General features: G+C 42.1%; 1 protein-coding gene across 19 annotated transcripts in view; it reads right to left on the reverse strand.

Moving 5' to 3' along the window:
- The window catches only part of LOC122789306 (calcium/calmodulin-dependent protein kinase type II subunit gamma), a 2,351,533-nt gene that overhangs the window by 911,250 nt on the left and 1,414,665 nt on the right, over positions 1-25,618 (reverse strand). The gene's annotated exons all lie outside the window — the stretch shown is intronic.

Raw genomic sequence — 25,618 nt, forward strand, 5'->3', positions numbered from 1 at the left:
GTCTCATGCTTTGTCTGCACAAGGGGTAAGAGCGAGTCCCCCTTGCTTGCTGATGTACCACATGACTGTGGTATTGTCTGTCCTGATCAGCAGAGTCCCAGGGTAGAGTATGCTCGTGAAAGCCAGCAAGGCCTTCTGCACTGCCATCAATTTATGTGCAGATGAATCTGCTGGGTGCTCCAAGTCCCTTGTATGCCCCTGCCCTCCAGATGAGCCCTCCATGCAACATCTTAGGCGTCTGTGGTGAGAGTCTGGCTGGCAGGAGGTGGGCAGAAAAGCAGACCTTTGATCGGAGAACAGGCTGTCGCCCACCAGAGGAATTCCATATGTAGACAGGGAATCGGGGGAAGAATCAAGTCGAAGTCCTGTGTGTGTTGACACTAAAGATTTTTGAGGTACCATTGAAGTTTTCTCATATGCAGCCTTGCATATGGGATCATCAAAATACATGAAGCTACGAACCCCAGTGCTTGCAGGAATTGACTTGCAGAGAGCTGGGTCATGCTTGTCAAGCTCATGAAGTAAGCTAATAGATCTACTTGCTTCTGTTGAGGGAGGAATACCATCTGGATGGCTGTATACAGAATCGCTGCCAGGAAAACAATCTCCCTTGTAGGAACCACGTTTGACTTCTTTTCATTGAGAGTGTAGCCCAAAGAGGTGAGAATGTTCTTTACAAAATCCAAATCCTTTTCTAGTTGTTCTGGGGAGTTTGCTTGAATTAGACAGTCATCCAGGTAAGGATAAATTTGAATGTTTGCCTGCCTTCAAAAAGCAATGGCCGGAGCCAGGCACTTCGTAAAAACTCTGGGAGCAGTAGATAAGCCAAAGGGCAATGCAGAGACTTAAAAGTGTTGCTCCCCGGCTCTGAAGCGAAGGAACTGCCTGCAACTTTCCCTTATTGGGATGTGCAGATAAGCCTCCTTGAGATCCAAAGTTACCAGCCATGAATCGTTGCCCAGCATGGGTAGTAACTGTTGAAGGGTGAGCATCTTGAATTTGGGAATCACCAGAAAAGTGTTTACAATAGACAGATCCAGAATAGGGTGCCAGGTGCTCCCTTTCTTGGGTACCAGAAAAAGTCTTGAATAAAAACCTAGGCCTCCTGATTTGCAGGAACTGGCTCTATAGCCCCCATAGTCAGTAGAGAAGAAATTTGAGTTTCTACCTCTGCCCTGAGAGTTCTGGGTATGTCTGGGTACCCTTGCAAAACAGGGAAAGTGTGAAAGTAATACTTGTAACCTTGGTTTACTATACTGAGCACCCATTTGTCATTTGTGATGGTAGACCACACCTCTGCGAACCTGGCTAACCTTTCCCCCAAAGGAAACCCAGGGCCCACAGAGCTAGGCGCAAGAAGGCTGGAGTCATTGAGAATGTTTGCTTTGGGCAACTGGCTGAGAACTCCCCGATTTAGCAGAAGAAGAATGCCATTGTTTAGCCCTTTGAGGGGCAGAAGCCTGCCCTCTGGAAGATCTGAAATCCCTAGGCCTAGAGCGACCCTACTTGTCAGGGAAAAAACAATTCTTGGAAGAATAATGCCTACTAAACTGAGGAGGCTGAACCTGAAGGAAATATTTTACAGCTTGCATAGATTCTGCCTTATCCTCCAACTTCTTCAGTACCTCCTCAGCCTTATTACCAAAAAGATTGTCCTTGTGCAAAGGAACATCCAGAAATTTAGATTTAACAGGTTCAGAAAGAGGCTGCTCCCTGAGCCAAGCATGCCTTCTAATTACAGAACCAGTGGCTGATACTCTGCAGGAAGCCCCCAAAGTGTCAAAACTACAATGAAGTGAATGCTTATTAACTAAAGTGGCAGAATTCAGTAAGTCTTGTAAATCTTTGTTCTCAAACATGGAAGGAATATCCCCAAGTTTAGCCTTAATAGCCTCCAAAGTATGCTGCTGATACTTAAGCATGTGAAAAAGGCAATTCACAGATCTAATGGCAAGAGTTGCAGAGGTACAGACTTTTTTATCCCACCTGTCCAAGGCCCTAGACTCCTTATCAGAAGGCACACGTTTTTTAGCAATATTAGCCTTAACACCCTTGGGGTCTTGAGAAATAAATTTTGGATCAGCAGTAGGGTTTTTAAAAAGGAATTGAGATTCAGGAACCCTATAATACCTGTCTGGTTTTCTGGGGGCAGGAGGAACAGAAATAGGAGTTAAAGAAATTTCCATGAAAACATCATCCACAACTTCCAAAACTGGAGGTATAACCAGAGGCTTATGCTGTGGCAAATCCAAAAATTCCCTGATTCTTTTCTTAGACTGAGGAAAATCCTGACATTCCCATTTAAAGTGCTCCCTAAGAGTATTCAAAGTATCCCCAAAGAAAAAAATGTTATGGAGGGGAGGCAGAAGGGATAGAGTCCTCAGCATTAGAATCCTCAAAGACAGAAAAAAGTTGAGAATTTCCTTCTTCACCAGCAGAAATACTGGAAACCTCAGAATCTGAGACAGACAAAACATCAGGAGACAATTCCCTAGCCCTCTTGGAAGGGGGGGAGGAGAGCCCCTAATCAGGGAAAGAAGATCCCCAGCAATCTTTAACAACTGGGACTGAGGCACAGGAGGGGAGGCCGACGCCAGTTTGTGAGTAGGTTTGCGGCTGGAAGGTTTGCTAGCAATCTGGAGGGACTCGGGAGGCCTAGGAACTGCAGAAGTCTGAACTAAGGTAGTCGGTCTGGTTCTGGTCTCATGTCGAAAAGAAAAGAAGAGGTGTCAGAAGCTGGTGCCTGCATAGTGGCTCTGGACCCATCTGAGGCAGCAACAGGAGGAAGGTCTGAAGGCAAAACAGCAGCCTGTGGCATGGAGGACTCTGTAAAGGTCTCGGCAGAGATCTGTGGACTGCAGGGGCTGCGAAAGCACCTGACTACCACTGTGCTGATGACCAATTTCTCCGGTGTGACGTCAGCATATTTAACCCTAGACCTGTTGCGGCCCTTGTCTTTGCGTTTCCTAGGTATATCCGAAGTCGGGAGACCAAAAGACGCCATACTGATGAACTTAGGCCAGACTCCGAAATGCTTATACACAATCTTAGCTCTATTGCGCATGGTACGGGGGTTAAAGGAAGCACAGAGATCGCAGTTAGGGACGTCGCGCTCAAGGCCCAAACAAGTTATACAATAGGAATGAAAATCACGGTGCGGAATCTGTTTTCCACAGGCAAGACAGTTATTAACTTTATCTGACATTCGTTAAAGCAAGAAAAGAGGATCCCCAATGGGGTAATTATCTTAAGGCGCCTTCAACTTGGCAGTCGGAAAGCAAAAAATAGGTAAACAGCCGACCGGCATTAGTGCGAATTGCATCTGCTTCGGGCTCCATGGCAAGAAAGACTGAGGAAATGGCGTCGGCTGCCTCCCTTTATACCTGATGTTCTGACATCAGTTTTACAACCGGCGGCAGCCGTCGTATACTGAGGACTCTGGTATTCGGGCCGACAGGGCTACTGGGAGCCAGATAACCCATTTGTTAGGACTGCAACAGTGAAACACGAAGAACATTGGTCAGCATCAGAAGCATCCTCATCTTCACAGGAAGAAGAGTCTACAGCAATCTTTTGAGGGGTGGAGGTAGGGGGTTGAGAGGATAAAGGACAATCAATCCAATAGATACATGACCTGTGTTCAAGTCTGGCGGTGAAATAGTCTAAGGAATTACATGCATACATCTGCCTATATACCCCTATGCCTGCAAGCTGAAATCACATGTCATATGTACAGTACTGGGAAGGTAAAGCTTTGGTACCCCATCCGGCTGAACAGTGGGAATAACACATGTGTCAGGAATACTGCAACAGTGATTTCAGTCAGGACATACACTATAACTTATATGTATTACACATCCATCTTCACAATATTTGATATGGCAAAGTTGGGTGGAGTCGCACACAGATTAAACACTAGTTAGTTGCAATGAATGCGTACTTGGGGTTCAACATCTATAACTATGAAGTTTTAATTTAAATAACTAATTCATTAATGTACTTACATTTAATGATCATGCTTGTCCAATTAAGCCTATGATCAATTATTACATCTGACCTATGGTGGACTTCATACTGATGAGAGACAATTTTGCAAGAACACCAGCTACATTTTTGTTCGTGTGCCATGGGATCTATGAGACCAATGTCACCAAAATTCACTAAAATCCACAGGCATAGTGACAGTGTCGGGTGCGAAATTACCACAAACCTCAAGAAGAAGCCAAATAATATTCAAACAAAAGTTTTATTAAGTGCTTTTGTCCCTTTTCATTGTGATTTCATCAGAATAAAAGCTAAGTTGCAAAATGTTCCTTATATATAAAGTCATAGCAGGTACTGTTAATTAAATAACTAGTTAGTGTTCCTAACAGTAGGTAAACCTTTTCCTAAAGATACAAGACTGTTAAGTCACAGAGTTGAATCAGTTTAAAATACCAAAATAAAATATACAATATATAATATATAAAATACTCATTAAGGTACAAAACAAATGTTGCATTTTAAATAATTCAGCATTATATTTACATAATTAAGCAAAAGATACAAAAATAAAAAGGTATGACTCATTTAAATATATACATACAAGTATAAATAACAATGTTAATTGTCTCATACTAATTATTTTAGATGTAGACCAGCTTGCAACTGTTGTATTATAAATCTGGCTGCTCTAAATTTTAAAATAGGCTCCACTGAAACAATCATTTAAGCCTGAAATAGTAAAAGCATTCCATCTAAATTGCTACAGCAACTCTCTATACTCCAGCATATTTTCCCAGTCTCCCCCTCCAGGGTCCAGGTTTACTTGCTCTAAAATGCCAAACTTAAAAAACTTGTTATGGGTACCATCAAACAGAGTGGTTATAAAGAGCATTATTTATATTTTTGGTCTTAATACTGTACATATGCTTGTACATAAGTTTCTTTAATGTTTTCTCCTATTTCCCCAACATAAAACCGGTCACAGTTTTTACAAACTGCCAAGTAAATAATGCCCTTACTACTACAATTTCATTTCTGAAAAAACACTTAACTCCTAATAATAAACTCCTACTAAACAAATATGAAGATCTTAAAAAAATCATAAGACCCTCAATGAACATGCATCTTCAGTATAAACTAACCTTTTCAGCCGTGAAGCAGTACAACTGCTTACAGCCTTTCCCATCATTTCTGCACTTGACAGCCGCGGTGGTACAGTGGTAGCGTTCTTGCCTCACAGCAAGCGGTTCTCCTGTTCGATTCTTGGCTGGAGTGCCTTCTGTGTGGAGTCTGCATGTCCTCCCCGCGGTCGAGTGGCCTCCGAAAGACATGCGTGAATGAAGGTTAGGCATCGGGCTGGCAACTCGGCACCATAAAAAAAAATCTACTGCCAATCATTAGTGGACTTGAGTTCCGCTGTGGCGACCCCTAACCGGGAAAAGCCAAAAAGACAAACATGAAATGATCAAAATACTTTTTAGTAAAACAGAAGAGCTCAAGTTTTGACCAAATATATTCAAATGTACAAACCACAAACAGAAAGTGGATATATTTTTTAGCATGACAAAGTATGTGTAAGTAATTTAAATTAGAACTATAAGCAAATAGAATCACGTGTTTCAGGAAAGGAGACGGGAGAAAATAAACAGTGTTTTCTTTAAATGGATATCCATAATTATAAACTAATTGCATGAGGTGTCTCAGGCAGAAACACATTTATTCCGACATGCATACTCAAAAATGCAGTGGCTTGTTAAGCAAAAGTCTCATCTTAAAAGCAGAATGTTTAAAGGCAAAGAAGTTTTTTTTTTAATCTTTTCTAGCATCTTGGGGCTTACTGAGGTTTAAAAAATTTGCAAAGAAGTAATTGGCTCACGTGCAGTAACTGTTGCATATCCATATTAAAAAGTCTATTACAAACATGAAGCAAAAGTAAAACAGCTGCTAAGTCACTTAGGCTGGGACTGTGCTGAGACAGGGCCACTCTTATATCCCCTTTTAAGAAGGAGCAGGAAGAATAATTCAGCTTTGGGTAAAAACAGCATGAGACAGACAGAAGTATAACTGAATAGTTATCTTTAAACATTTAGTACCACTTAAAAGTAGAGGGCTAGGATACAGAAATTCATAGGGTCTGTTTTATATGCTACTGTAGAGGTTGGGCATCAACATCCATGAGCTCACAGCACGTCAATTAGTGTCCATCTCTGAACCTGTCTAAAAACTTGAAATTGTGGACTCACGTGACTGTTTTATGTTTGACTGTCAGTAGAACAACAAAGAATCATAAGAATGCATAGTGTTCCATGTTTCTGCATGATGTACGGGAAGAAGTGATTAAAGTGTACAATACATCAGAGCTTTTGAGAAGGAAAGAAAGACTATATACCTACAACGAAACAGATGTTTCAGAAATATTGTAACTGAAAAAACATGTGAGGTGTTCACCATTTTTCCTTCATGAAGGCACAAAGTCGTACAGAAAGTATTTATGTGTATGTTACAGAGTTAATAAAAAACTGTGCCAGATACTACATTTGGCAGGTTATTAACTGCTATGATACAGGATTGTGTCTGGCATACAAAATGACTAAATGAGAGGTAGACAGCTAACAGCCATGTATTCAGAGTTAAACAATACAACAGATGTGTGCAATTGTATCAACTTAGGTAAAGAAATCCATGGAAGATTTACAAGTGGACAAAACTGTATGTGAAGGCAAAGAGATATGGCAAGAATAAGGAGAAAATAAGCCACAAAAAACATCTTTGATAAGTGTGTTTAAGGTGAACCTATAAACATGTGGAAACTAAAAAGTCCTATACTGGGTCAGTTATGTAACAGACATGGTAACACAAATCATTTCATTCAAATGTGACACATGACTTTACAACCAAAACTGTGCATGAGAAATAGAATCACAGGAGTGATTTACTTACAGACACAAGTATTTAAAGACTAAACGTACAACAGCATGAAACAAAGTATTTAACATGATGAGTCAGAAGTGTGTATAGAAAAACTTATCACGATCAGTGTGTGATGCTTTAACTCATCAATGAGGCACAGTATGATGGGATATCCGCTCAAACTGTCAAGTATCATGACTAAAAGGAAGTAAGCTGAGACTTTCCATGTGCAAGAGTCTTGTCTGTTCAAGCTTTCGATTCTTACCACTTGGGCAGAAACTGCTTGCAAGTGAATATAACAGCAACAAATAAAAGATTCAGTTTCAAATAACTGGAATAAAAGCTGCATCAGTATTGGGTTATTTGACATATACTAGAAGCTTGGTATGCTGAAAAGCATTAATAAAGCATGTGAAAAATGATTATTTGTTTTGTAACTATGAAGACTTATTTAATGGTCAAGGATGTTTGCCAACAGTTCATTATATTCAGATACACTCTGCCATATTACCAGTCACACATGCTTCAGCAAAAGCTCTGGCAGCACTGACAGGTAAGAGTGAGAGAGACAGATGGACAGAATGGGTGTGATCAAGAAATATTTTCAGCCCATTTACTAGGGTTATTTAGTATGGTTACTGTGGTTAAGCCTGACAAGATTTGCATATACACGGATCCATACAGCCTTAATAAACATTATCTAGTATGTAACACACAGAAGGTTATTACTCTTATGGCAAATGCTAAGTATTTCTCTGTACTTGATGCTGATCAAGGATTTTGGCAAATTAACTTAAAGAGGAAAGTTCCACTCTACTAACAATCATGCCTTCTATAGGGAAGCTACAGATTCTGGACATTTCCATTAAGCATTACATTAGCACCAGCAATGTTTCAGAAAAATGCTGCAAAGAGATTTGACACTAACATCGCTGATATGACATACACGTTCCTGGTTGAGTCAGAGAAGATCACAACAGTAGACTGATTCTGTTAATGAATACAAAAGGCAATCCACCCCAGACTGAAAAAAAGTAAATGTAAAATAAGAGCTAAAAAGTTGAGATATGTTTTAACTTCAGATGAAGTAAAGTTAATAGCTATCCTGCAACTGCCATGACCAGAGCTTAAACAAGTACTTATAAGTTGTCTAAGCATCTGTCTGGAAATACATTTGCCACTGAGGAGATTACTGAAGCAAAGAAGTCTCGTGACACAATAGTGAAGAGCAAGAAAGAGATTTGAATTGCTCTAGCAGTTATTTACTAAAATACTTACATTAAACTTTCCGGAAAACAAATCAATTAAAAACTGAAGTCAGTCAAAACAGTGACTCAGTAAAAAGGGAAAAGTACAGTTTTGTACCTACCATAAATGTAGATGTTCGAGGATCCACATTGCTGCAGTCCTAACTATTGGGTAGTCCGCTGTCCAGTCGGCCCGAATACCAAAGTATATGGCTGACGTCGGTCAGGGCGCATTAGACTGACGTCAGTACGTCAGGGTACTAATGCGCATGACCGACGTCATATCCTCAGTCTTTTCTTGCCCCAGATGTCAGAAGACCCTGAAAAGATAAGGCCAAAAACCAAAAACTCCCAAAATACCTGCACCAAAAATATATATACAATATATACACAATTAGCAGAATATAACCTCACCTACACAACCACCCCTAAACACAGAGGGGAAGGAGGGAGGGTAAATTGGACTGCAGCAATGTGGATCCTCGAACATCTACATTTATGGTAGGTACAAAACTGTACTATGTTCTTCATTCCACATTGCTGCAGTCCTAACTATTGGGTAGAATCCCAAAGCAGAGGAAAGGGAGGCTGGCAAATCATAAGGAAGCAGGAACTGACAACATGCCTTGCAAAATAGCTGTGGCAAAACCAGCCCTAGACTTAGAGTAGAGAGGAAGGTGATAATGCTTAGAGAAAGTATGCACTGAACTCCAAGTAGCTGCCTCCAAAATATCCTTAGTTGCCACCCCTTAGAAATGCTGTGGAAGTGGCAGTAGCCCTAGTGGAATGAGGCCTAATCCCAGCTGGAATCTCCTTGCCATGATGGGAATAACAAAATGTAATGCAACACCCAATCCACTTAGAAATAGTTTGTTTTGACACAGGCTTGCCCTTTGAACTCAAAGCAAAAGAAACAAACAACTGCTGAGACTGCCTAAAATCCTTAGTCCTGCTCAAATAATAACGCAATAGCCTGTGTACATCTAAAGTGTGCAAAATCTTTTCCCCTTTATTTTGGGGATCTGCATAAAGGTAGGCAAATGAATAGTTTGGTTTAAAGCCACACTAGAAACCACCTTAGGCATAAAGGAAGGATTAGTGCGTAAAGATACCCTATCCTTATGAAAAATCAAAAAGGCTCCACTGCCATAAGGGCCTGCAACTCAGAAACCCTTCTTGCAGAAGTAATGGCCAACAAAAAAGCAGTCTTCCATGACAAGTATTTCAATTCAGCAGTAGCCGCAGGCTCAAAAGGTTGTAGAGTAAGTTTCTCCAACACAAAATTGAGATCCCAAGCAGGAGTAGGAGCTCTACGTGGGGGTCTTATATTCTTTGCCCCTCTAAGAAATTGCTTGAACAAAGGATGCGAAAACAATGGTGGGTCACAATCATAGTGAGCTGAAATTGCTGCAGCATGAATCTTAATGGAAGAGAAAGACAACCCTTTGTCCAGTAACTCAGTAAGATATTGAAGAGCCACACTCAAATTTGGCTCAGTAATCTCCAAATTGTTTGCTGCACTCCAAAACAAAAATCTCTTCCATTTTTCTGCGTACACTTTCCTTGTACTAGGTCTTCTGGCTTCCATAATCATATTTAAAACTTGTTGAGGAAGCTGAGACCTGCTGTCTTTCAAAACAGAATATGCCAGGCTGTTAGATGTAGAGAGTGAAGCTTGACATTGAGCAGATGACCGTCCCTCTGAGACAACAGGTGTGGAATCAAGGGTAAAGGCCATGGAGGCTTCCTTACCAGACTCCTCAGTAATGGGTACCAGTGCTGCGAGGCCAATCTGGAGCTATTAAAATCATCCTTGGCTTGTCTTGTCTGACCTTTAGAAGCACCTTTGGAAGAAGAGGCAGAGGTGGAAAGGCATACACATGAAGATTTTTCCAACTGAAAGAAAGAGCATCCACTTTCCAAGCTGTGTGATGAAATCCTTCGTGCAAAACTTTGGCAGCTGGTGGTTTAGTGGAGAAGCGAACAGATCTATGTCTGGAGTTCCCCATGACACTGTCAATTTTGAAATACATGAAGATCCAGTTTCCACTCGTGGGGATCCATGATTTGTCTGCTTAATACATCTGCTAAGGAGTTCTGTGCTCGGCAGAAACCTTGCCTGAAGAGTTAGTTGCAGACTGGCGCAGTCTCCCATAAAATCATTGCTTGTCTGCACAATGGGTAAGAATGTGTTCCCCTTGTTTGTTGATGTACCACATGACAGTTGTGTTGTCTGTTAGAATCAACACCTGCCCTGGAAGAAGTAACTCCTTGAAAGCAATTAATGCAAACTGAACTGCTAACATCTCTTTCATGTTGATATGTAGATGCTGTAGTCTGGCAGGCCACTTGTCTTGTATCCACTTTCCATTTAGATGAGCTCCCCAAGCAATATCTGAGGCATCTGTCGTTAGAATCTGACTTGCCTCTGGCCGGGTCACAGAGAGTCCCTTGTTTAGGTGACATTCCTGAGCCCACCACAAAAATTCCTTTTGAATGCAAGGTATTATTTGAATGACAGTGTCCAAATCCTGGCAGTGCTGTGTCCACAGATTTTTGAGATACCATTGTAGCTTCCTCATATGCAGTTTGGCATTGGGAAGCACCAGAATACAAGATGCCATGAACCCTAAGGCTTGAAGGACTGTCCTTGCAGTCAGCCCGGACTGAAGAGATAGATGATGGAAGTAACTGGAAAGATTCTTTTGTTTGTCCGGGGTTAAAAAGGCCATCTGGGCTGCTGTATTCAGTCTCACACCCAGAAAGCACATGTCTTGAGAGGGTACTAGACTGGACTTTATTTCGTTCACAGAATACCCTAGGCATCTTAGCACTGCTATGACATATTCCAGATGCTGTAGAAGATCTTCTTTTTCTTGAGCCAGAATCAGGCAGTCGTCCAAGTAAGGATAGATTTGGATTCCTTTTAGCCTGAAGTAAGCTATCACTGGAGCCAGAACCTTTGTGAATACTCTGGGCAGTAGATAAGCCAAAGGGCAATGCAGAGAACTGATAATGAGAATTTCCAGCTCGAAACGCAGATACTTCCTGCAACTTAGTCTTATTGGCACATGAAGGTAAGCTTCCTTGAGATCTAAAGTTACCATCCAGTGATCTTTGCCCAGCAGAGGTAAAAGCTGTTGTAACGTCAACATTTTGAACTTGGGAATGTCCAGATAAGTGTTGAGGATAGATAAATCCAGAATTGGTCTCCACGTGTTCCCCTTCTTTGGTACTAGGAACAGGCGAGAATAAAATCCTAGGCCCCTTTCCGGCACAGGAACTGACTGAATGGCCCCTATTTGGAGCAACAGAGAAATTTGCTTGTGAGCCTCTGTTCTTTGAAGAGGAGGAATGTCTGGCATGCCTTTGAAAGGAGGCAAGGTATGGAAATAAAACCTGTAACCGTGGTGAATAATATCCAGAACCCATCTGTCTTGGGTAATTAAATCCCAATTTTCTTTGAAAAGAGACAGCCTTCCTCCCAAAGGTGCTGCCAGGGAAGAACGCACTGGCAGCTGAAAAGGCAGGTCATTGGGTCTGCTTACGAAAGGACTGACCCCTGCCCTCACCAGAAGTCTGAGCAGGGGAACTCCTGTCCTGGGCCTAAAAGAACCCTGAGCTCTGCCCCTACCACGTCTAGACCTACCCCTAGACTGGGAATCATAAGCAGGATAAGTCCATCCCTTAGTAGGCCAATTTCTACTAAACTTGGAGGCTGCACCTGCAAAAATCTTTAACAGTTTGCATAGACTTAGCCTTGTCCTCCATTTTCTTCAAAACTGCTTCCACAGGCGAACCAAACAACACATCAGACTGTAAAGGAGCATCCAAAATCCTTGTCTTAACATGCTCAGCTAAATTCTGATCTCTCAGCCAGGCGTGCCTCGAAGAACAGAACCAGTGGCAGCCACCCTGGAGGAGGCCTGCACAGCATCAAAACCACACTGCAAGGAATGTTTACCCACCTGTTCAGACACATGAACTAAATCCTGCAACTCTTTACACTCAATACCTTCAGCCAGAGCATCCACCTTAGATTTCAACTGTGAAAGAAGATAATTCTGATATTTTAACATGTGAAACTGACAATTCAACGCCCTCATGGCTAAAGTGGAAGAAGTATACACTTTCTTTCCCCATCTATCCAAAGCCCTTGCCTCTTTATCAGGAGGGACAGGATTTTTAACAACTGAGGCCTTCACACCTTTAGGCCCCTGAGAGACAGTTTCTGGGTCTGCCCTAGGACTCTTATAAAGATACTTATGAGCTTCAGGCACCCTATAATACCTATCCGGTTTAACTGGGGCAGGCGGCAAAGCATCAGGATTCCGGAAGCCTCTGCAAACACATCTTCCACCACATTCAAAACAGGAGGTGTAGCTAAAGGCCTATGCTGGGGTAAAAACAAGAATTCCCTAAGCCTTTTCCTGGAATCAGAGAAATCTTGACCTTCCCATTTAAAATGCTCCCTCATGGAATGCAGAGTCTCTGAAAATGAAAAATCCTCAGGAGGAGAAGCAGAAGGAGTAGAATCATCCACATCAGAATCAGAATAAGGAGGGTACTCCTGCAAGTCTTCAGACGAAGACTCCGAAGCCTCCGAGCATTGCTCAAAACTCTCAAACTCAGGTTCCACCCTAGGCCTCTAATCAGGAGGGGGCATAGAACCCCTAATCATAGTAATCAAATCCTCTGCCATTTTAAGCATATGTTTCTTAGGCAAAGATCCTGAAGCACTAGGAGAAACCCCCACAGAAGCTAAACTTGGCCTGCCCCACAAAGAAGCCTTGGAAACTGAAGGGGAGGCTCTAACCACCTTAGGAAGAGAGGGAAGAACAGCTACCTGAGAAGCCCCCTCAGCCTGGCCTACTTCCTGAGAGGATACATCCTGTAACAGTAAAGTCTCTCCCTGAGACTCCAAAGAGACACCTGGCAAAACCTCCGGCTCCACTGAGCCTTCCAAAGAACCGGCGTCTGGGACTGTCGGTTCCTCCACCTAGGCTTTGCTGCTTTATCTTTGCGTTTTTAGCGAAGCGGCGTCGGAGCATCCGACGGCATTGTATAATTACAACGCTTCCCAAACACTAACCTGGCACAGTCCAACCTTCTCTTAATAGTGCGTTTGTTAAATCTAGCACAACAGCGGCATCCAACAACGTCGTGCTCAGGCCCTAAACAAGGTATACACAAAGTATGGTAATCCCTATGAGGTATCTGTTTCCCACAAGAAATACAGTTATTCATTTTTTCTGACATCCGGTTAAAAACTGAGGCAAGAAAAAAACAAAATATTCTAGCGGGTACTTAGCCAACTTTGATTCGGTCTGAAACTCTGACTTCAGAAACTTTCAGAACGCCAACCTGCACTCGCAAAATTGCTTCTGCATCGGACCATGCGGCAAAAAAGACTGAGGATATGACGTCGGTCATGCGCATTAGTACCCTGATGTACTGACGTCAGTCTAATGCGCCCTGACCGACGTCAGCCATATACTTTGGTATTCGGGCCGACTGGACAGCGGACTACCCAATAGTTAGGACTGCAGCAATGTGGAATGAAGAACATCAGGTTGCATATGGTTTAAGAGGACTGCAACTGTCAGAAAAGGACATGCTCAAAATGAAAAGGAACTGCCTGAAATTCTGTATTATTCTGACAAGTTTTATCAGCATATTTATGAAAAATAGGTTCAAGATGAGAATAACCAAAAGTTATTACAGATTATTATCAAGCAGTCGTTCAACACATTGTACAGAACTCAACCAAGGCTGCAAAATACTGTTCAATTTAGGTTCAAAGGTAGTACTAAGTAATCAGTCTATTACAATCTTAGCCAGTAAACCACATTTAGAAGTTCACTCCAGCTGCAAGGAGGGCAACACAAGATAGAACACAATAGAATCAGGGAATACCTACCCAATTATCTAAGTATACTTTGAAGGTAACTAGGGTGCTACTCTGCTTCACATGTAGTGAAGGTTTTCTTCCAGAGGTATGGGAATTATTGGGATATGAATTTATCATGTCATATCTGTTGATGACGGCTTACATCCTTCAGCTGGGCATTTAAGGAATCTTTTTTATGGCAAAGGAATACAAGGTCATGGAGGATCAGCTCTTTCATGGCTTGAAACTCCTGGAGGAGTCTATAAGAAACTGAATACATGGAAAAGGTGGTCAGCATCTCTCGATGACAAAGGGTCTGGAGGTCATTGATCTTTGTAGCTGGGAATACCGGAGGTTTCTCAAGTTAAATGTGTTTCAATAAATACATGCCAGAAGAAGCATTCTTTTTTCGGTAAGAGATGTGTAATGGGAAATTAAGGCATTTTCAATCAAGAGAAGATGCCTTTAGAAATTAGTTGTGCCAGACAGACTGATTTCTGAACTACTGTGGAGATGCGATGGACAAAAGATAAGAAATTATCAACAATAGTACCTGGAGCTGCTATGACAGTGTCTGCCCATGGGGTTTGTCACCTATATACAATGACAAAATATTTTGTTTATCAAAATGAGTTAAGACTACAGTTTTTCACATTTAGTTTAAGACCACTGTCTTTGAACCAACTGGTAACATTTTGTTAGCCTGTGCTAGTGATGTAGATGTATAAAGCCCTGACTATGATCCAGGCAAAGAGAGTTCTATTAGTGGCTCAGATCTCGATGGTGTAGCAGGGATGAAGGCAGTATCCTATCCTGTGGGAGAGAATGCGCATGCCTAGGGCACATGCATGCAGTCTGATTACTATGCAGTGCCTCCTGAGGATGGGCAAGGACAGAATGCTGTAGTCAACTTCTTGCGGAAGTGAGGGGTAGTGCTGTGCTTATTACTACTGCATGCTACACTCATGGGTTGTCACAGAGATGGTTTTCAGGGGGTTAAGGTTTAAAGAAAAAATACCGAAATACAATTGATGGCTCACTTAATGATGGCCCCTTCCACCTGACCCTTGCCCCCGCCACCCAGTGATGGACAGCAAATGAGCCAAATGGCCTAGAAGGGGCTGATGCTGGCAGCAGATATGTCAGAAATGGAGCAAAAACATTTATTAACATTATATAACCCATGTTGGAGCAACTGCAAGTCACCAAAGGAAAGTACACTTGTGTTAAATCTTACTATAACAGATTATGTCTTTTTTTTTTTTTTTTTTTTTCACTGCTGCAGTATTTATAACCTGTGGGATTTCCTGCCAAGGACAGCCCAGTGTCTGGTAGTATACCAAAGTCTTTACATCCTAGCATTATACGTCAGATATATGGTCCCTGCATAAGTGCAAGGCATTAAAGTGATTTGTGAATGTTCCACACTCGGAACTGAAGTACCCTGGGAGATCTAGAGCCACCCCAGAAGAAAGTAGAACATGCACATCCAGACTGGCAAAGAAACAGAAGAGAAAGTCAAAGACCCTCACCCAGCAAATAATTCCTAACAGAAAAAAAGAAAAGGGGCAGGAGGAAAGGCTAAATAGTGCAACACTGAAAAGGACATCTACTGTTATGGTATGATTTTACACAACTGCACAATGTCCTTTTATATCACTGTTGCAATATTCATAACTTATGGGAGATTACCACAGCTGCTGAAAAGGATGGGAGGAGGAAGTCACAGAGGAGCCCTCCACAAACCCATGAAGAATAGCCTTGTCAAATCCTTCCCTGGTTCTGGAAATGACTTCCAGCTTGTAATGTTTAGTAAACGTGTGAACAGAGGGCCAAAGTGGCAGATTCAAGGATGGATTTAGTATCCAAACCCTTTAAGAAAGTTCCAAATCAGGTCAGTGCCTCATAGAATAAGCCGTAACTGAAGCATAAAGTTGTTTTCCATGAAATTAATAACAAAGAGAAATGGCCTTAAAAATCCAGGAGGAGATGGTTTACTAAGAAACTGCCAAAGTCAATGCCCCAGTATGAAAAGAAACACAAAGCTGTGGAGATTTGTGGATAGCCTTTGTCTTATCCAAATAATACCCGAGCTGTCTATAAAGATTCAAGGTGTGAAAAGCCTTCTCACTAGCAGACTGTAAAGAAGGAAAAAAGGAAGGAAACTGGACAGACTGATTACGGGACTACTCCTTTATCTTGGTCATAAAGGCAGGATTAGCATGCACAGACACCTTGTCCTTATGAAAAATCAAAAATGGAGGAATACCCACCAGAAACTGAAGTTCAGACTGTCTCTTGGCTAAAGTAAGGGCAACCAACAAAACAGTCTTCAGGGGCACTGTTGCAAAGAGGAGGTGGTGGGCTCAAAATTAGCCTGACTCAGTTTTTGCAGACAATATTAAGGTCTCAGGAGCGAGGAATACATTTTCTTGGAGGTTTGAAATGAAGGGCACCTTTAAGGAATTGTTTAACTTCAAAACAAGACGCCAATGGTGGGTTCAAGGGCAGAGAAGCTGAGATTGCTGACAAGTGAACTTTAACAGAAAATTATGCTAAGCCACATGGAGCAGTCCATCCATGTAAGAAAGGACCAAATAGTCCCCCACTAAAAAGGGATCCTGGTGATACTTGAAACACCAAGCAGAAAATCTTCTGTTTAGCCATACAGTATTTTCTGGTAGCAGGTTTCCTGGCCTTCTACAGAACCCTAAGCACATCTTTAGAAAAGGGTGTCTAAATGGGATCAAAATCCTATCAACCATAGTGTCAACTGAAGAGTGGATAAGAAACGGTAGATGAGAGAACCTTTGTCTTGTGTGAGAAGATCCATCCGGTGAAGTAACTTGTGATGATTGCCTCTGGCCAAGTGAAACAAGAAGGTGATCCAGTGCTGTCTGGGCCAAAAGGGAGTAACCAGCAAGATTCTTGGGAGTTCTACCTAACCTTGTGCATGTCTCTGGGAAGAAAAGGAAGAGGATGACGAGCATAAAGGAACATCCACTTCCAAGAAAAAGACATGGTGTCCACCTTCCAAGTTCAAGGAATTGAGACTCTGGAACAGAAGTGAGGAAATTACCTGTTCAGAGTGGAGACAAAAAGATCCACTTGAGGAATATCCCACCAATGTAATATGTCCAGAAACACCTCTATGGGAAGTATCCATTTGTGGGGTTGTGTCCTGGGCCTGCTCAGTGAGTCTGCTACTAAGTTGTGCTCTGCATGATGTAGACCACCTGAAGGGTTACCCAATGGTGGATAGTCAAATCCCAGGCTCAAAAGGCTAGTCTGCAAAGCTGATAAGACCTTGTGTCCCTTCCCCATTTGATGATGTACCACGTGACTGTGGTGTTGTCTGTAAATAGCTCTATAGGGCCTGGAGACTAAAGAGAATGGAAGGCCTGAAGAACAAAACAAGAGCCCTCATTTTTTTTATACTGATGTGGTCTGACCTCTGATAAAGTGGCCCTAAACCCTTAATTCTCAGATTGTTGGAAAAGGCCCCCCACCCCAGATCAGAAAAATCTGTGAATTGCTCCTGAGTAGGGGTAGGAGTCAGAAAAGTCAGCCTTAGATTGAGGGAGATCTGCTGAAACCACAAATGCAACTCAAGTTTGAGACAAGGAAAGGAAATGAACTGGAAACTCATGAGAATGGCAATGCTAGAGACAAACCGTCTTTAGGTACCATTGAAGTTTCCTCTTATGAAGCTTGGCAAAGGGAACCATAGGAATTGCTAGATGCCATGATCCCCAGGATTCTGAGAAATTCCCTTGCAAAAATGTGAGCAAGGGAAAGCAAAGATTGGAAGTAGGATGTCACAGAACTTTGTAAGAAGGAAAGGAAGCCAACAGTGCAGCAGTTTGAATTCTGCAACCCAGAAAAATGTGGCCGTGAGAAACTTATTGAGATTTATGGTGAATCCCAGACTGAGCAGGAGTAGCACTGTGAAGTTCAAATCCTGCAAAGGCCAGGACTGGGAGTGAATCTGAAGAAGCAAGTCATCCAGATATGAGAATATCTGATTCCCTCAAGCCTGCAAAAGACTATGACAGAGGCCAGACATTTGGTGAAAACCCTTGGGGCTGTAGAAAGACCAAAGGACAGAACTGAAAATGAGAGGAAGAAACATAGAAATATAAAAACTTCCTGAAATGAGGGCTAATGGAAATATGAAGACAGGTGTCCTCTATATCTTGAGACCCCAGAAAAGCTTGTGGAAGTAAGAAAGGAAAGCAACTGAAATGAAGGAAAGGTATTTAAGTAAGGGAAAATCTAGGACTGGTTTCCAGGAACCCTCTTTTCTGGGAACCAGAAGCATTCTGGAGTAAAACCCTGTTCCTCTTGGGCTACTGGAATGGTTTTAATGGTGCCCTGATCCAGTAAATCCTGCAAACTCCAGAAAAATGAGGTGGTTGGTCTGGAGGAGTTTGAGGAAGACCTGAGAAGGAGGAAGATATTTTCCATACCATAAAATAACCAAGACAAATAATGGGCAGAACCCAAGAATCTCAAATTTTCTGTTGCTAGGGAGGGAAGGAAAGAGAAAGCCAGAGACAGGGGGAATCTGGCCAAGGGAAAGGGAGACAGTATGCCAGACTGTGGCAGATTTGTTCAAAAAAGGGGGCTTTTGAGTTTTAAAATTCTGTCTGGGCTTATCAGAAAAAATACGAATAGGTACCCTCTTCCCTTTAGAAGGTTGATGAGGTTGCCTACGCCCTATGGGAGATTTAGAAGGATAGTGTCTCTAAAATTTGGGTAGGAAAGAAAAAGATTTGCTTAAGATCTTGAATCACCTTACCATTGTCTTGCAGAATCAAAGATCAGGAGCAGCTGTGCCAAAGAGATGCTGATTGCCCAAATGTGCGTCAAGGGGCTTTGTCTTAATATCCTCAGGTAAAGCCTGGAGGTGAAGCCAAGAGCATCTTTTCATAACTGAACCTGAAGCAGCATCTCTAGAAGATGCATCAGCTCCATCAAAAATACATTTGATGGAGTGACGGGCAATCTGTGTAACTTGACAAGAAAGGGGCAGCAGTCTTCCCTTCAGAGTCAGGAAGGTCAGACCCCCAAAGCTGTGACAAAAGGGGCAAAACACACCTTGTTATATGGCTTTGATAATTAATGGCCCTGAAGGATAGGGTGGCAGAAGTGTACACTTTTCCCCAACTTCTCCACAGCCCCTACTATCTTTATCAGAAGGAAGGAGTTTGGAAGAGGGCAAAAGCTTAATTGACTTGTCAACAGAAAGAGACCACAGAACATCTGAAGGAGGACACGTATAGAGGTACTTAAAGGCCTCAGGTACTTTAAAACAGTCAGCTTTTTTAATGGCTGAAGGTTGGGAATCAGCAGCCGTGAAGCAGATTTAAATGTATCCAACAAGAAATTCAACACATGGGGGACAGCAGAAGGTTTAGGAGATTCCATTGTCAACAACTCAAAATACCTCTTTTGAATATCAGAGACATGTCAGCAGTCCCACTTAAACTACTCCATCTTGTGAACTACTGTGTCCTCAAACGACAGCTCTGCAAAGGGAAAGACAAGACTCAAAGAATCCTCATCATAAGACCCCACAGTCTAAAGGAGAGATAATTTGTGAGCTGTAGGCCAAAGACTAATCTCTTGAATCCACTTCCTCATCTGGAGAGTCAGACTCCGTAGTCCTTTCACCTGGAGTAGAAGAACAAGGAGAAGTAGGAATAGATACCCCCAGAGGTGGTCTTAAGGCCATCAGGGCACTGAACAAGCCCAGAGTAATATCCTACCATTCCCTCTGAGGAGCCTTTAGCCATGGGAGGAATGTGCTCAGTTTTCTGCTGCTTTTTCTACAAGGGTCATCCACTTTGACCAAGCCAGAAGGATGGAAGCTATGTCTTGACAAATTAAGGGTACCAGGGAACTCTTCCCTCATCAGAATCTGGGTAATTCCCATAGGCCCTTTAGAAATGATCATCTGTGGGTCCACCATCAATAGGTATGCAGATGTTTGCATCACATCAAAGGATGTACAAGAAGCCAGTTCTATGCTGGCCTCCAATAGGGTCATGACAGAGGAAACTTGTGTCGGCATCGGACAGTCCTTTGGGTCTTCACTCACCTTGAGACATCCAATAGAGGCTGGACGGCAGCAATGATAGGGCCAGTGTCAGACCAAAACATCTTGGTGGTCTTCTGAAGAGATGGTTGTACCTGGGGCAGGCAGACTTGGCCACAGTACACTGAGTCAAAAGTTTGAGACATTAGCTCTCAAGAAAAATAGAGAGGACCGGTGGCTGTGAAGGATTTTGAGAACAAAGACCTGACCGATGGTAAACTGGGTATGATAATATGAAGCACCTAGGCAGAACAAACACTTCTCATGACAATCTTTATAGGTATCTGTCTCTCAAACTGACATTTTCTCATCTTAGATGACATGAACCCTAAGTCGAAGTAAAGGAAGAAAAAGAAGGAATGACAGTGGGGCACTTCTGTAAACAGCTTGGCACAAACCAGCTCAGTGAAAAGCATTTGAACTGATGTTCAGCTGTGGTGTTTGAACTGCTGACAAAGTTGTTCTGAGTATAGAGCAGTCATATATTACTTTTATGTCATGTGCTTATGTGGGGAGCATATGTCTGACGTACAACATTAGGAAGATGTACATGCTTTGGTATACTGGCTGGATAGTGGACTGTCCTTGCCAGGAAATTCCACAGGTTATGAATACTATAAGAGTGACATGGAAATGCATCAAATGACACTCAGATTATTGTTGTATGCAAAGACACAGCCACAGGGAAAGGTATTAGGCATGAAGGTCTGAGAAACATATTACAAGTAGAAGGGCTTACTGAGCCCTGCAGTACACCATAGATAGGTTTCAGGCTTTAGTAATAGCATCTGTGGTTCTGACCAAATGAGCTCTGACAGACAACCAGTTAGTTATCCTCTGTACAACACGTGAATTTCTATTTCTATTTACAAGTCTGTCGGTAATGTATGCATGGCGGATTAATGCTGAAAGCCTTGGTTAGGTCCTGATATGTGGTATAGCCTGACAACTGCTGTCCACTACTTTGTGTACTTTTTCAACTAACGTAATAAGGTTAAGTCAGCATTTGAACAGATAAACACCCAGTGATGAGATTTTCAATACATATATTAATATGGTCTGAAATATGATCCATAGCTTTCCATACTATGCCAGTGTCACAGGCAGGTATAAGCCTAGCCTTAGGCAGCATTCTACCTTCTCCAAGGATGATGCCACAATAAAAACAAAACATGACTGACTTCAACAATTGGTTTAGCTTCTGGTGTCAGTTGAAGGGGATCCAACATCTGTCAGACTGGGAAGACAAGGTCGACAGGCCACACTGCTTTCTCAGAGATGGTATGCACCTGTCTCATCTAGGCTTTTGGATACTGGCAAAGGCATTAACCACCACTATTATGCCTTTTTAGCTAGTATTAAAATAACCAACCTCCCAAAATAACAAAATCTTCTCTAGATAAACTCAAGGTGCTGCTGCTTAATGCCAGGAGTCTAAACAAGAAACTGCACTCCCTGGAAGCACTTCCTCACTTTGGAAGATGCTGATGTCTGCTCAGTCACTGAGACATGGTTCAAAGATGCAGAAAGCATCCCAGCCATGCAGGGCTACAATGCCTTCCATACATTCAGATGAGAAACTGAGCTAGAAACAACCAAAGGAGGAGGTGTACCCATCTTCATTAAAGATAAGTGCACCTCAAAACTGGTCAAACTGTATGACTCTAGAGCAAATCCATGTCCAATTAACTATAGGCAAAGCCCCCTACCACAACATAGCTATCTACAGGTCCCCAACCGTGAAACAGGAAAAACATACTGCATACCTGAACTTACTGCAGTCACTTGCTGTACAGCCCAAATCATTATTCATGGGTGATTGTAGTTATCCTACCACTGAATGTGAAACATACACGACCACAAACATGCTGACTCAGAGGTTCTTGGACTTTGTCAGTGTAAATACTCTTGGACAGCTAGTCAGCATATCCACAAGAGGCTCAAATGTCCTAGATATAGTACTCACAAACATGGGAAAGCAGTGCACCTCCCCATGTGATATCATCCCTGGTAAGCTCAGACCATAAATCAGTCTCATTCTATGTAATTATAAGAGCAAATACCCCATCAAGCTCAAAAACACTTCAGAATTTTTCAAAGACAAATTACCTCCTACTAAATGATGGTGTAAGAAGTTTCAAACCCCCATCAAATGCAGATAACACTGACTCCTATAAAGAGGTGTACACCAATGCCCTGTATAACCACTTAAGCAGTTGTAGAGAACTGGCTGTACCTGACTGGAATAAAACCAAGTCTTGCCAAAAAAAAAAAAAAAAATAGCTATCCTGGTGGAACCCTAGTATAAACAGGCTATACAACAAGAGAAAGAAACTAATGCCCAAGAGTAAGAGGGAACTGGTTCAGCAGATGAAGAAATCTATTTCTAGCTTAAACAAATTAGAGATCTTTTCAAGTCATCCGAAGCTAATTATGAAGCAAAAACAGCCTCCCTAGCTAAAGATAATCAAAAAGCATTCTTTACCTGCATCCAGAATCTAAACAGGCATACCCAGCTATGGGCTGAAATGGTTGTGGATGTCACCATCAATACTCAACTGGAGATAATAGCTAACCTGCTAGTGAACAGATTTGGAACAAAATTCACCCCCCTGTCCCCTCGTCATCCCCAAAAGTATACCTGCCACCATTCCTCAGCCTATTATCTCAAGACAGCAGGTCATATTGGTGCTCTCCAAGGCCAAAAACACGGCAAAAATGGGACCAGACAACATCCCAGGTTTCCTTTTAAGCAACTTAAAACATGACCTAGCAGACCCATTTGGATCCCTGTTTAACCAAAGCCTTCAAACTGGCTATGTTCCAGAGGAATGGAGGACAGCAACAGTAATCCCTCTACAAAAACGCGGGCCACCAACTGACCCTGAGAAATTATAGGCCCATAAGCTTGACTAGCGTCATCTGCAAGGCCATAAAGAGAATCATTATGGACCTTATTAAGGACATAGGTATTCTCTAAACTCTGGACCCAACCCAGTTCCAATTCATCACAGTTTAATCATGCCTGTTAAACATGGCTGACTTCTTTGAGAAAGTCACCAAGGCCCTGGATGAGGGAAAGACAGTGCAAATCACTACTCTTGACCTAGCCAAGGCATATGACACAATCCCCCACTCGGGTATTATAAGAAACTCTTCCAATTGGGAATTAACCCCTACAGTACCAGAGGGGTAGCCAAATGTCCCACGGATGGGACACATACTGCCAAAGTGAATGACTTCACCTCTAGTAAAAGACCAGTCACCAGTGGTGTACCATAGAGTTCTGCTTTGGGCCCTTTACTATTTGGAATTTCGTGGAAGTCCAGGGAAACTTGTACGGCCTGTGGTTGACCAAGTTCACTGAGGATTGCAAATTGGGAGCAATCATTGAGTCCCCTAACAATGTTATTATACTGCAGACCTGGTTAACGCAAACAAATGATTGGTGGCAAAGCCACAGATTAAAGCTAAATGCAAAAAACTGCATTATTATCCCCTTTGGAAAAACGGACATTCCTGCTAATTACATTATAGACAGCACCGCCCAAGTGCAGACCCACAGTGGTATGTGATCTGGGTACTCAGGTGGATAGAAATCTGAACTTTGACAACCACGTATCCACAGAACTATGGAAATCCTACTATGTGGCACACCTTATAAGTATGGGCATTGCATCTAGCTCTAAGGATGTTTTATTTCATTCTACTTGGTCTTCATCAGACCAGTAATTCAGTATGATGCTCCCTTTTGCAGCAACCTCACCAGACACCTGCAACAACTGGACAGACCATAGAGGTTTCTCACCAAGAAATTACAGGGTACAAAAAAACATTTCTTATGCAAAAAGATGGGAGAGCCCTGTTACTGTACTCTGTCCCCTAAAGGTTGCTAGGGGGTGACCTGTGCCTGGCTTACAGTGCAGTATCTCACCTGGCTTTGATGGAAATGCTACACGTTTGTAAATCAAACTGCACAAGGGTTACTCTCTCTAGGGATCTTAACCTAGCCTCTGACATGAACAAGTCATGCTGGAAAGATAGATACATCTCCCAGAGACTGCCACTTCTCTGGAAAAAGCTTCCAATTCATGTTAAACACAGCCGCTCCATGACCCCCTTCAAAAGCAATCTAAATCAATGGATGGGTGACCATAAATTCACTCCTGGGGTGGCACCCATGTCCCTCCTGGAGAGGGGAAGTTGGTATTAACTACCATAGAACCTTACCTCTGCGAACTTCAATCAAATAACCATTGACAATTAGGGCAACTCCAGATAAATACAGCTGGACTTGTAAGGGCTCTAGGGCCATTAGCCTAGAAACCTCTATGAACCAATTAATAGCTCTTTATTTACCTAGGGTTTGTGGCTGGGACAACCTTGTGTAATGCCATTTCATAGGTCACTGATCACTCCTTTATGATGTAAGGTTAAGCAAGGTCATATCTGAAAAAAAAATTCATGAAGACAGACATGTTGAACTAGGGTCCATGGATAAGGTGTGCTTAGTTTTTCAGAGTAGTGAGAGGACTTGTTCTATGGTAATTAAGTGGGATACTGTCTGTAGAATCTCAGGAATAATTATACCTCTGGTTGGAGAAAAATTTATACTAAATTTGTAAACTAAAGCTCTTGGTGCTCAAAACTGGCTAATCAGAACACTAATTGAATAATTATAGCATTCAAGCTAAGCTAGTTTAAAGGGGTATCATTAACAAATTCAAAGATGTTAAACATAGACAAAAGAGAATAAAACATATGAAAGAGCATGAATAAAACAGTTTCAGCAGGCTTGCACTGTCAGCTTAGGCCAGAAGTTGCTGTTTTGGTGACAGCATAAGGCTGCTCAATTTCATGGAAGAAGCATAGTGTTACAGTTGTTGGACCTTTTTTTAAATTTGTAAACTATATTACCTATTTCCTCTGGGTCAGATTGGCCATTATTATTGTGGATTAGCTATAAAAATGTACAAAAGTATGACATGAGATTAAATTATAAACCAGGGGGACAGAGGCATACAACAGATGTACTGGCTCAAACACATTTAAAGAAGCAGAAAATGGATCAACCTGGAGATGAACTGGAAACTGCTTGGGTTATACTACAACGTTCCATGACAGAAGATGACCTTAAAAGATTAAGAAGTGTAGTGAAGAAGGTTCAAACACTAGAATGCTAAAAGAAATTGCCAAGAAAGGATGACCACATCAGAAAAGTATTTTTTACAAGGGATTTCTACCTTTAACAGGTTCATAGGCAAGTACTAGGCTAGCCGCCCTTGTGGACCATTTTAAGCCTAGCCAATTTCCCTTCTGGTGCTTGAATTAATCTATCCAGTTTGGTGTTAGATTGGCCTTTTATTTAAACAGGAGATGAGCTGTATCCAGTTGGTTGTTTAAAAGAAACAGTTCGGTCCAAATCTGTTAATACAGGAAACACTGGAAAGAATAACTCTCATTTGAGAATAATAGAGTAAAGAATAC

The sequence above is a fragment of the Protopterus annectens genome, chromosome 14.part0 (assembly GCF_019279795.1).
Source record: "Protopterus annectens isolate FY-2018-M chromosome 14.part0, PAN1.0, whole genome shotgun sequence".
Taxonomy (NCBI): domain Eukaryota; kingdom Metazoa; phylum Chordata; order Ceratodontiformes; family Protopteridae; genus Protopterus; species Protopterus annectens.